Here is a 13,587-nt window from a genome sequence, read left to right on the forward strand (position 1 = left end):
TAACCACAAGTAAATGTGCAATTCTGTATGTAATGAGTCAAGAGTTGAATGTTCTTGAAGAAGCATACATTGTTTACCCACAAAAGATCCACCATATGGTCCACCAGATGGTCGCATCCATATAAAATGGAAAGTAAAACAAGTGTGTTTCTGTGGGGTTTTTTTATGCAAACAAATGACAAATTACAAGAAACAATAACTAAACAAGCGTATAGTCAACGAAGTCATCTATATCCCCCGCCTATTTTAACACGTTATGGTCCCAAACCAGGTAACTGACCAAACATTTCTCATAGCCCATGTCAAAATAGCTGCAATGGAAATTCTAAATTAAACATTTCTAAAACTCCTTAATATCAAATGGCACCAGTTCAGTATGTGCTTTATATATAGACATGCAATGTTTGGCAAGGAAATATTTAACAGCTTATTTGTTATACTCCATAAGTGAACCCAACCTATATTAAAACTTAAATCCAACTTGTTGCCATGGAAACGTAAAAAATAAAAAATTATAAAATTCCTAAATAGCAAAAGGCACCAGTTCAGTATGTAGTTTAAACCTATGAAAAGTAACATGGAGAAATATTCAAGACTGCTTCGGAAACTAACATCACTCACAAAGTGAGCCTATGTCCAGCATGCTTTCATGAAAATTGGAAAATAAAAAAATTGGAAAAATTCCAAATTAGCAAAAGGCACAACTTCACCACTTAAAGGGCAAGTTCACACGGAAATGAACCAATTTTTCTTGTACTTTTTCCACATTAAAAGTGTTAACATAGAAGTGTCATAGACAAAAATATAAAAACATCATATTTAATTAACATATTTTTTGCATTAAAACGATTTATATTTTTCACATTTACCAAGTGTTCTATTTCCATAACAAAAACACCATGGCTTATGCCCCTTGCAATATGACGTCATTGGTGCCAATTGATAAACATTATGACGTCATGATGCTTTGTTAGAGCCGCTTCACGTGGTGTAGGTACAGTTTTGTGATTCTAGCCTCTCAGATGCCAGCCAGAATTGTGTTATGCTGAGTCACCACTGCGCCGGAGTGTGTCGTAGACCATGTTGTTTTACCGCAAACTGGTCCTTGATATCTTTTGCGTTGAGAATAGACAGGGACCCAGTTGAATTGGCACCAATTACGTCATAATCTAAGGGGGATAACTCAGGCCTATTTCGCTCGTAAAACGAAGGCCTCATAACGACATATCATTTTAACACTATTGTGAGCTTCCTACTTTCACTGTGAAAAAAAATGAGCGTATATTTTCAAACACAGATACTAACTAATTCTAAAATTGCGTTTTGTTTAGAAAAAGAAAGAAAGTGATTTTTGCGTGTACACTTCCCCTTTAAGTGATATTAATGCAAAGTTTGATGAAGAAATATTTAACGGTTTCTGAGTTCTGCTCCGGAAACGATTCAGACAGACAGACGGACGGACGGACGGACATGCCCATAGCTATATCCCCCCGCATTATATGCCGGGGAGATAAAAAAAATGCAATATTTCTAATTACTGCTGACATGGCAAATGAGGACAAAGATGGATTATACTTCTAATATTGTTGAATGACAGAATAATGACAAAAACATATGGAACTGCTGGGACATGTCAGCATCAGAAACGACTATTTTTTAACAAACTATTGAATGTAGAAGGCCACTACACCTGCTGGCTAGTTCCTGGAGTATTTGTTCTAATTTATTGTCCAGGTTTCTTTTGCCCATTCGGGCACTTCGGACATTACAACCTTGTGTGTTGCTTGTAAATTAGTTGTACTACAGTTCACATGAATACAGTTACAATGACATGCAATCAACCAAATCTCCGAGCCAGACCACCTGATCCAGTCACCTCTTATGACTAGCATACGTTGTTTGGGACCAATTCTTACCTGGAATCTTAACGACAAGCAAAGGGTGTTGGGGACACATTCAACTTGAGGTCCCCACTGGGTTCACTATTACACTGACTGAATGATTACACCCCCAATAACAACCAAGATCAGATAACTCACTTTATCAGTTTCAACAAAGGAAGTCCTTCCATTACTAATTCTGATCTTTGCGAAATATAAATGTTACAAAATCAGCAGTATAGAAGCAAGTTAAGATGGCATCACATGTGCATTATTTCACCCTGGAATCTTTGGCTACAATATCCATAATGGAAGCTCTGAGTATACACAATAGATACAACAATGTTATTTCTACCTTGCTGAAAATCTTTACAGCTGTCTGTTAGTGTCAGCTGAACCTCAATTTGAATGCAAAAATTTATATATTTAAGCCTCCGATCCATGGTAGAGCTGAAATCCATGGCAGACTGTCTCATTTACGTCAGATTGAGAAGTCAATGACATTTTTAATGTTGTATGTCATGTCAATAATGATGTCATTCAGATATCCAGAGCCAATTAAAAAATCTATGGCACCTTCCATATCTATACTACTACACGTCTCCAAGAGGGAGGGAATGACACTGGTGTTTTGTGGTCATTGTATTATCACTTACAGGGAGACTTGTACACTGTTCTTGACAATTACATTTCTTATCTAACATAAATTCTTAGGTCCCATTCTCAAATCTCATACATCAGTCACTTCCCCCCAAACTTGTGAATACTGGATCTTCCGCTTCATCCGATGATCACATGACAAAGGCCACGGCCACGGAGAAAATGACTACTGTCAAACTCATCGTCGAATATATATAATGGTGACATCTTGATAAGTGTAAAAGGTCTACATCCCATGACAAACAGCTGGTTACTGACAAAGAATTGGAGACAAAACAGTCTGCAGATGGCATAATCCCATGTCTGCTACAGAAAGGATATCCTGTCCTGTGCCATGAGTTGAGCAACAGTGAGAATCCAAGGAGAACTCACGGAACAGAATATGGCCCATGATGATAGAATAAATAATTGGTAGAAACTGACAGAACACATCTTACCCAAACATTTAATGTTATGTTCTCCAAAATGAACATTTTTTTTTTATAATTCAGGAAACATAATCCTATTTATATTTCATCAGATTCTGGCAAAGTTTTACTTGACTTTCTCTCAGCTGTTTACTGTTTAAGTTGAGATTAAAAAAATGACGACAAATCTACATACATGACATCATCGATGTCATTTAACAATGGAAATGGAAATCTGCCCTTACTGGGACCATCCACCAAAGATTTGAGATACGCCATTGATTCAAGTCCTGCAGTATAAACAGTGATCCAAATTAAAAATGCATGAAAGTAAATGGGGCCTTGTCATAACCTCAATGTCAAAAGTTAAAGATATGAGGGGTCTCTAGATTCAAACATAATTCGAGCAGTAGACATCAAGGACCCCAGGACCTCCCTTAATTTCTAACTCTGATAAGTATAACACACACCATAAAAACTGGCTACATAGATATATATATACTTGTGGAAAAAAAAAAGGTGCTGTCCTGTAAATGTTTTGTTATTGAAAGTAACAAAATAATATTTGGTCATTCGTCTGATCAATGGTTTATCATAACAAATTCATTGACAAAACCCATACCTGGTAATAGGAGACAGAGCGACACACCTTACAAGAGGGGTGGTGTAACAACCCAATTAACAATGTCAATATGAGGTGTGACCATCACTTGTGTTGATACAGGTAAGGCAGCGGGGGTGCATTGAAGACACCAGACAGCCTGGGGGGATGTTGTTCCAAATGTCAACCAAAGATTGGCCCAACTGAGACAGCATTGCTTGCTGGTTCTGGTCCCGTCATTCCATCTCATCCCAGACATGTTCCATGGGGGAGAGGTCTGGAGAAGCAGCCGGCCATGGCTGTACAGCAATGTTAAGCTGTCTCAAATTGTCTGTTACAACATGTGTAACATGTGGGTGTGCATATCCTGCTGTAACGTGACGTTACACCCCTGAACAAAGGGTCCAACATGATCTCAAATGATGTCATCCCGGTAGCGTATGCCATTCAAAATGATGAATCATGATCTCCCAAGACTGGCAAGTGTAGTGTCATGCCACCTCATACCATTACACTTCCACCCCAAAACTTATGATGTCGGGTAACGCAAGTGTTGCTAAAACGTTGTCCGGGATGCCTCTAGACCCTTGCACAACTCCAGATGAAACCTGGACTCATGTGAACATAACACTGCCCCAGTCTTGTCTTCTGAATCTCAGATGCTGTCTACACCAAGCTAGGCATGCCTGACGGTGATGTGGAAGCAAACTAAGGAGTATCGCTAGATGTGTGGGGCGGATGTTGTGCTCCCTGAACAGGTTGCGTACGGTTCTGCCACTAATTGGTCTCAACCCAGGAATTGTCCAAGCTGTTAATGTGGTACTTTGGAATCGATTCGGTAGATGCAGCAACCGAATATTGTTATCTTGATGACGTAACGTCGCACTTGGGTTACCGGCCCCTGGCAGGTCATCAGTGTTGCGCTGCTGTAGATAACGTCTCCAAAGAGATGATATTGTGTTTCGACGAACATTAAAATGTCTGGCAACTTTTATGCAGCATACCCACAACGTGTAGACGTTGATTTTCAGCAAGCTGTGTATGTGGCACTGCATAAGCGTTCTTTACGGTTGAACAAAAGTGTTTTTAAGGTCACCCGATAGTTAAATGATCATTGCGTGCTGTTCACAATAAAAAGATGTGTGCAAGTACCATGCTCCAAACAAACATTACAATTGTACGATGTGCCGTTTTTCGGTTATAATTTCATACAAGGGAGCTTAAGGCAATAGACTATTGACATACATAATATCTAAGGTAAAAGAATCATTCTTGTTGTGAATGGGAAATGACAAAAAGAAGAAGATTGAAACAAACCCTAACAGGCAATTATCATGCATATGATAGTTTGGAGCTATCTCAAAGATTCGATACAAAAACAGAACAGCAGTGCAATTCTTAATAGTCAATGTCTGACTGACAGCGGTGATGGAGAGATTAATCAATAACAAGACAATAATTCTATCGGGACAACTTCCATATTGATCTAATTTCACGACCAATGAAAATAGTACAATATGTTCTGCATGTTCAGGAAAATAAAACCACAATGTAATTTCAATAAACAAGACCAACAGCCAATTGTAACAATTGTAATCAACCATTGTCAACCAGAGCTCATAGTATTTGTGGGGTAGCCTTTTGGTTAAAGCATATTTGATGCTACTCTCATTCACTTTTGGGGTAAGAAATCTGGATCCGTTGCAAAACATGAACTAATTCCCCTTTTGTTTGATACTGAACTCTGAATCTGTGATGATTTGACTGTTAGTTTATGATGATTGACCGCACCCCTCCATACTTGTGCTCTGTTGCAGAGTTAAAATAAAAACACACCAGCACATACCCTTAAACAGAAATAAATATGAGCAGATGTCAAACCTATTTCTTTTGTCATGACAAGTATTAGTAAATTGCAATTTAATTGCGATGAGAATTAAAACAATTACAATGGATAAATTGTGCTTGTGTGAGCTCAAATCTTAGCAGTAATGTCAGTGAGTATTCAGACTCAGTGCAATAACTAGTGCTACAGTCTGTATGCATCAAAAGTCAACTATATTGCAACAAAACTTAAAACCCAATGAACAACAAAAGTTACTTGTTTACCCCAATCAACTCATTATTCCTTTTGGGTGATTTAACATGACTTAATATGGCTTTGGGTATATCCTTTCCGATAAAAAACACAAAGTAACTAAGTAATCCTTCTCTGCTGTCAGCACTGGGCACACACATACATCCTATTTATAAGCCGTTCATAATTGTTGATCAAAAGATACCTGCGCCTTACACTTCAGTTATCAATAGTCAAGTGCAGAACCCTAGAAGATGAGCTATGTGTTTGCAATCAATCAAATAATGTATGAGAATAATGAACACAATTTGCACTCAGAACCCTTTTTGAACAAAAGAAAAGAAATTATTCACCTGAGATCTACACTGTCATATTCAAGATTTGAGGATTCACTATCACATTGACAAAATTTAACAGGTCCTCGACATGGTCACATATATACAGGAAGAGAGAGCTGGGCTGGACAAAACATACAATCTAAACAAATTGAAAACACATTTTCTATCTTTAGGAAATTGTATATAAGGTACATAATTGACCGATATTGTTGTAAAAACACTCAGTAAACCAACCATTTGAAGAATCAGTACATGACTTGTCGCTAATTTGAACACACATTTCTTCTGGCCAGCACACTCACAAAGACATGATGATGAATATGCTCAGAATGGTAGGTCACACATTGATGAGGCTTCCTGGTGATCACTATATCCTCGACACTCCACCATGATAATGTGCTGGCTTCTATATGCACAAAACCTATATTCCAGCTTCAGTGATACACAGCCTCAGTCAGAGACAAGTAATACAATAAGAAAGAGGGCGAGTAGGAGCTGTGTTTACATGTTTTAAGGGGTCTGAGCAGGTGTTGTGTTGGCAGACGGTGGCTGCATCAGCAGCAGCCAGCCCAGCAGTTGCTGCGCCAGGTAGTAGTACTCTGATCGTGTGTACACCACTCACAATGGAACTTCTAAGAATGGAAACAGGTTTGGAACAGTTCCAGGTGATGCTGAACTTACCCTCATAACCTGACCTAACCAACTGACATGCAAACAATTACAACCCATATTACCATGCTTGGATTAAGGTAAAACCACTTGCTGCCTGCCGTCACACACTGTTCAATGATGCTTAACACATGGGGTGAAGAAATACCTCTAGTCGATGAGAAAATTACATACAGGAGAAACAAATGGCACCTCTGAGTTGTGGCCAAGCTACAGACATACTTCCCCTCAAATGCCATCATTTTTCAGCATACCAAGAACAAATACCAACAGATCGGGACTGCTTGTTTCAACACAAATACATAATACATTATAAAGGGAACAAATGATTAATGCTTGCTACAGCATAACCTAGTATGGAGTGGAAAAAGTTAACAAATATTTATCATGAAACCTTGAACAAAACAAAAAGATTCACGGTCAGAATTAATGACATTTTCAACCACAAAATCTTCATATCATACTATTTTTTATGACAGTATAAGAATAAGGTCATGAAAGTTTTACTTAAGCATGCTATTAATAATAAAGTGAGCCATAAAAGAGAAGGGGTGCTACTCTTGTTATGAAACTGTGTTAACAGGTCAAGACTTGGGCGTACACTAACCTGCATGTAGATTAACACGGTGATCAATTGTACATACCAGAGTACACAAACCCTGCAGTTCCATGAGAGGTACCTTTGTTAGATCTTACTTTGATTACTTCCTTGTTCAGTACATGTAAGAGGCAACCTCGACCTCTTGATGCGTAAAAATGAGTAAACGCCACACTGTGCGGATCCTCAAGATATCATCTTATACCAATCAGGAAGTCTTGCTCCAGACATATTTACTCCTAAAGGTGTGGTCATGTTGCTGTACTCTGCTGTACTATTAAAGCTATTCAGTGCTCCCATAAACTGTATCTTTGCTAACATAGAAACATACAGAAATAACATACAATTATCTAAACAGTGACACGTTCAACCAACCATTATCATGATTTCATTCAACAATAAATGAAAATTTTTCTCCATAGCAAAAAGACCAAATGTATAACATCATGTATGGTGGAGGCTTAATACTGACTTCAAACTGTTAACCTGAGAAACAAATTACAATTTTGTTTGACTATTTCACATTTTGATTATGAAATAGAGAAATTGAAGAGCTCTATCATCATATACATGGGTATTATTAAACATTTTGTGATTATATTTCAAGTGAGTGAGTGAGTGAGTGAGTGAGTGAGTGAGTGAGCGAGTGTATTGATTTACACAGCTTTTAGCAACATTCAAGCAATATCATGGCGGGGTGCTTCACATATTGTACCCATGTGGGGAATCAAAGCTGGCTCTTTGGCATGACGCGCGAACACATTAACCACTAGGCTACCCCACCGCCCCAGTATGAACGTGAATACAGTGAATACAAAACTAAACATCTGAGTTTGCCACAGCACGTTTTGCCTACACTCCATGAAGCTTCCATACTCTTCATTAACTCAGAGCAAAAGTCAATTCTAATCATTTTCTGTTCTCTCTATTTGATTTTACACCACTGCAGTGTATTACCTCGAAGCGTTCACTGATGGCCACATAACCACAAGCTGTATCATAGAAACATTTAGTTCCCCAAAACAAGAGATAATATAAACCGAAATATGCTAAAAAATATCCTACAGTAACATCTAAGTAAAAGTTCACTTGTTTAGTTATTTACAACAATTAGGTTTCAACAACAATACCATTTGTTGATCATTTCTGTTACTAACTCACAAGAAAGTTCCAGTCCACTGTAATACACTGACTTCAGTACATGCAAAATGGCAGACATGATCAACTGCGACAGGAGAGTGTTATCACTGTCAATATGGCGATTAGTTGTTGAACATCATGACCGAACTGTATGATCACTCAAAGGTAACTATATTAACATGATTAAAGAGTTGAACACATTTATAAGTAGCATCAGGGATAGTAAATATATTTATTATCACAGATATGCAGCCAAAAACACTTACTTTTTCAAACATCAGAAAAACATATTTCATTTGTTTCTTTGTTGTATAATGCCACACTCAGCATTCTAACCTGGAATCCCCAATGGGGGTATAAAATGTATTTGAAGAACGATATCAAACACTGATACTGTACCTTTTTGGCCAGGGACTGCCCATGAATATTAAAGTATTCCTGCACTGTGTACATCACTTCTATAATAATTTCACAGAAAAAACTTATATGAACATCACATGTAATTCTTATGCTTATGAGAGTCTGATTCAGGATCATGCTAATAGTCTCATCCATTGATGTATAAAAGGTTAACTTCACATTACAAACTCATAAGGCACATCAAGGTCTAATGATTTCAGTTTGTGTCAAGTAACTCGAATATAGTCCAATGTTGTTGATCGACGCTTCATAAAATAATTGTGTCTGAAATGTATGTGCATATGATTTATTCATATTACTTTGTATGGAGTTCATTATGAGTATCACAGCATGGTGAAAGCTTCCCTGCAAAACCTCTCATAAAATCAATACAACATAAACAAAGACAGTGAGCAGAAGACAGACACATATCAGTATTAGAGATGCAAGGCAGGCTTGAGTCAATCAGATTGGCTTTACCTGACAGGAAAAGAATAAATTCACAATGTTTTAATATTGTATGTACATATGTGAAACCATATCTCAAGTCCATATCGCTTCTTCCACTGATGTGGTATGTACTGGGTCATATCTCAGTTATCTAGGTCTGAATCTAAATGGCATGAAACAAACATATATACATCACAAGACTTGTATTATTACCCACCCTGTCTACAAGAATATGAGGTTTCTGAAAAGTATATGAACACATTAGATTTGTGTGTCACAAGTGAACAGGCTACTAAACAGTGTTCTCATTGTTCACAAGTAGTACTGATGTCACTGAATCAAAGGCAGCATGGCCTCCATCTCACTGACATCACACAGGGTCAGTGAGGACACAATTTAAATATCAAACTGGCTGGGGCACCAATAGTACGATCCTGAAACAATTATCACAAGACAACAAAGATGACATTGCAATTGTGATAATTGGAACCAAATATTGAGCTGGTTACACAAATAACATCTGATATACATTATAGATTTGAAAAAAATTGGGAGATAATCTGAAAGATTTGTGCATGCATTGAGGAGTCAAATATAACCGAATCAATATAATTTGGGGGGGGGGTCCCACACACTCATTCTCATCCTAATTTTTATGCTATTTGTAAAAAAAAAATAGGGCCCACATAAATGTGTTGGTCCCTTTACTATCTTGTCTGTCTTCCATTCCAAGGGATGTAATGCAGAGAAATAGAACAATATTGGTACAAGTTGTTCTTGTACATGATGAAAGGAAGCATGAGTATTTTCACTGGTAAATAATCTCTGTGTCCACAGATTCATACGATTCCAAACAGTGTCTGTCATGAAAGTTGCTCACAATTCACTCATAGTACAGTGCATAAATGGACATATTCAGGGCCAGAACTAAATTCAAAAGCTTTACTGACCCTGGTGAAGACAAAATGCCCTTGTAATGTTAGGTCAATGGGGAAATTTGGAAATTTGTACTTGCCCTTGGCTAGAGCCAGGCTAGTGTTAATTTTTAACCCTCCATATTGGACACAGGTTTGATTTAGATAAGATAAATATGTTAAACATATATATGCACTGACATAATCTCCACAAATCAATCTCACAAAAATGCTTATCTCATGCATATGACGTCAACAATAAAATTGAAAGCAACGCAGCATAAAGTTTACAAATCCTTTTCTTCATCATAAACTCCTGCACACCCTCCACAACGTAGACATGAGTTTCACTAACGAATGTTACATATGTTGTCATATTACCTTAACCTAGTTTCTTCAGACCATCAGAGGATATGTATCTGATATAAGATAAAAGCTTGGGTCTGTTTCCATAGAACATCCCTCGTTCCAAGAATTATTAACATAAATCAGAACAAAATAGAGTGATGTCCTCTAAAAGCAATGAGTGTCACACACAGACATGCAACAGATGTGCCCTTGCCACCTCGATCAGCTCTCCGATCCCTATCATACCTGTAGATTCTAAGTGTAAACATGGGGCAGCTGCTGTATACCACTACTATGTGATGTTACAACGAGGACAGGTGGGAGACAAGGGTGGAGCTGTCACAGGCAAGTAGCAGTGAAATGCCGCTCTGGTTACACCCTTTAATCAACTCATAGCTTATTGTCAAGTGAATACGCTCCAAGGCGTCTTGTTTGTTTCACTCCCTCAAAAGTACTTGAACATCCATGCTTTGTGGTTTTCACAACAATTCACCTTCAACATAACAATATGTAAACCCTATAGAAAAATGAAAGACTTCAACTGGGAGCTTATACCCGACACACCTTAAGCACGAAGAAAGAAATGACTAACCTCCCTCCTTCAGGAAATGTCAATAAAAAATATTTGATGAAATAAACTCAAGCCATTAAAGATATCCTATTGAAAGGAAGTTATAAAGCAGATTATCAACTGATGTCTTGAAAGTAGACCAGATGAGCTCAATTAAATGGTACAACAAAACATGCATCAAAAGAACCAAAACATGTTTTTACAAATCAATGTACATAATTGACACACGTTCTCCATTTGGGCAGACCACTGGGGTAGTTTTTCTAAGTTAGATAACATCATATTCCTAAAAAATACCTAACTTTCCAATAAAAAAAGAAGGTGTTAGTGTTTATTCTACGATGCTGGTTGTATTTGTAAACGACTTTAGATATAGGTAATAGATTCTCAGCTTGATCATTTCATATTGATGATAGATTGACTTAAAATATGTCGTCAAAGGGTTCCTGACAGAAGATAGTTTTAGATGCACAGTGAACACAAAATCATAACAGCAGACTTCCTTAAACTTCAATGCTACTACAACCTTTTGATGGCAGTAATTGTTGGTTTCTGAAGTGGCAGTAGTTGCCACCTTAACACTGCCTCCATCAAGCTGCAATGCTGATCACAACATACAGACTAAAGCATACAGAATACTATTGGCAGCAGACAAACATCATAATGATGGCAGCAGACAAAGCATACTGATGGAAGTAGACATATATACTGAAGGAAGCAAACCTACATTCAGCTCACACGTGAAGATCAGGGTCAAAATAGGTCTCAGCAACCCATGCTGCCGTAAAAGGAGACTATGCTTGTTGTAAGAGGCGACTAACGACATTAGGTGGCCAGTCTCGCTGACTCATGATGCAGGTTATCATATCACAATTGTGTAGATCGGTGCTCATGATGTCAATCATTAGATTATCTGGACCAGAGTGAATTATTTACAGACTGCTGTCATATAGCAGAATATTGCTGCATGCGACATTAAACAACAAACATACAGCATACTGATGAAAGCAGACCTGCATACAGCATACTGATGAAAGCAGACCTACATACAGCATACTCATGGAAGCAGGTCTACATACATCATACTGATCATGATGAAAGCAGACCTACATACAGCATACTCATGGAAGCAGGTCTACATACATCATACTGATGGAAGTGGGTATACATACAGCATACTCATGGAAGCAGGTCTACATACAGCATACTGATGGAAGCAGGTCTACATACATCATACTGATGGAAGTGGGTCTACATACAGCATATTGATGGAAGCGGGTCTACATACAGCATACTGATGGAAGCAGGTCTACATACAGCATACTGATGGAAGCGGGTCTACATACAGCATATTGATGGAAGCGGGTCTACATACAGCATACTGATGGAAGCAGGTCTACATATATCATACTGATGGAAGCAGGTCTACATACATCATACTGATGGAAGCAGGTCTACATACATCATACTGATGGAAGCAGGTCTACATACAGCATACTGATGAAAGCAGGTCTACATACATCATACTGATGGAAGCAGGTCTACATACATCATACTGATGGAAGCAGGTCTACATACAGCATACTCATGGAAGCAGGTCTACATACATCATACTGATGGAAGCAGGTCTACATACATCATACTGATGAAAGCAGACCTGCATACAGCATACTGATGGAAGCAGACCTACATACAGCATACTCATGGAAGCAGGTCTACATACATCATACTCATGGAAGCAGGTCTACATACATCATACTCATTGAAGCAGGTCTACATACATCATACTCATGGAAGCAGGTCTACATACAGCATACTCATGGAAGCAGGTCTACATACAGCATACTCATGGAAGCGGGTCTACATACAGCATACTCATGGAAGCAGGTCTACATACATCATACTGACGAAAGCAGACCTACATACAGCATACTGATGGAAGCAGGTCTACATACAGCATACTCATGGAAGCAGGTCTACATACAGCATACTGATGGAAGCAGGTCTACATACAGCATACTGATGGAAGCAGGTCTACATACAGCATACTGATGGAAGCAGGTCTACATGCAGCATACTGATGGAAGGAGGTCTACATACAGTATACTGATGGAAGCAGAAATACGGCATCAGCATACTGATAGCAGCAGATATACATACAGCATACAGATGGCAGCAGGTCTACAGCATACTGGTTGAAGTAGACATATAGCATAATAGTTGCAGCAGACACACAGCATACCAATGGCATCAGTTGTATGTTGGTGTAGTAGCACCTTGACACCCTGACACACAGCCTCCAAGACACTTTGCTGGACCACATAATATTGTTGAATGCAGCAGCGCAGCAGTGACTCAGAAGATGCTTTTGCTATAACTAGCTTCACAGATCAAGTTTCTGTGAAAAGAGTTGCTTCAATGCAAGGATTCTCCCCGGTGCTACCTTTGTTATTACCTAAGCTGTTGTTGCTTCCTGTCGTGTGAATGGACTTATCGTATAATTTTCTCCTAGCTGTTTGCATTCATGATACAAAG

General features: G+C 38.3%; 1 protein-coding gene across 9 annotated transcripts in view; it reads right to left on the reverse strand.

Moving 5' to 3' along the window:
• LOC124113378 (cAMP-regulated phosphoprotein 21-like) overlaps positions 1-13,587 on the reverse strand; it is a 71,819-nt gene that overhangs the window by 36,951 nt on the left and 21,281 nt on the right. Inside the window, exon 1 of one of the 9 annotated variants that reach the window (XM_046473699.2) lies at positions 10,515-10,700. The exons of 5 other annotated variants lie outside the window; for them this stretch is intronic. The gene's annotated coding sequence lies outside the window, so the exon portion shown is untranslated. Of the gene's footprint in view, positions 1-6,197; positions 6,489-7,239; positions 7,259-10,514; positions 10,701-13,587 lie in introns of those variants that run through there. 3 more of the 9 variants (XM_046473718.2, XM_046473710.2, XM_046473690.2) reach the window with 3 other exon arrangements.

The sequence above is a fragment of the Haliotis rufescens genome, unplaced genomic scaffold, assembly GCF_023055435.1.
Source record: "Haliotis rufescens isolate VD_foot unplaced genomic scaffold, xgHalRufe1.0.p SCAF_4, whole genome shotgun sequence".
In the NCBI taxonomy this organism is placed as follows: domain Eukaryota; kingdom Metazoa; phylum Mollusca; class Gastropoda; order Lepetellida; family Haliotidae; genus Haliotis; species Haliotis rufescens.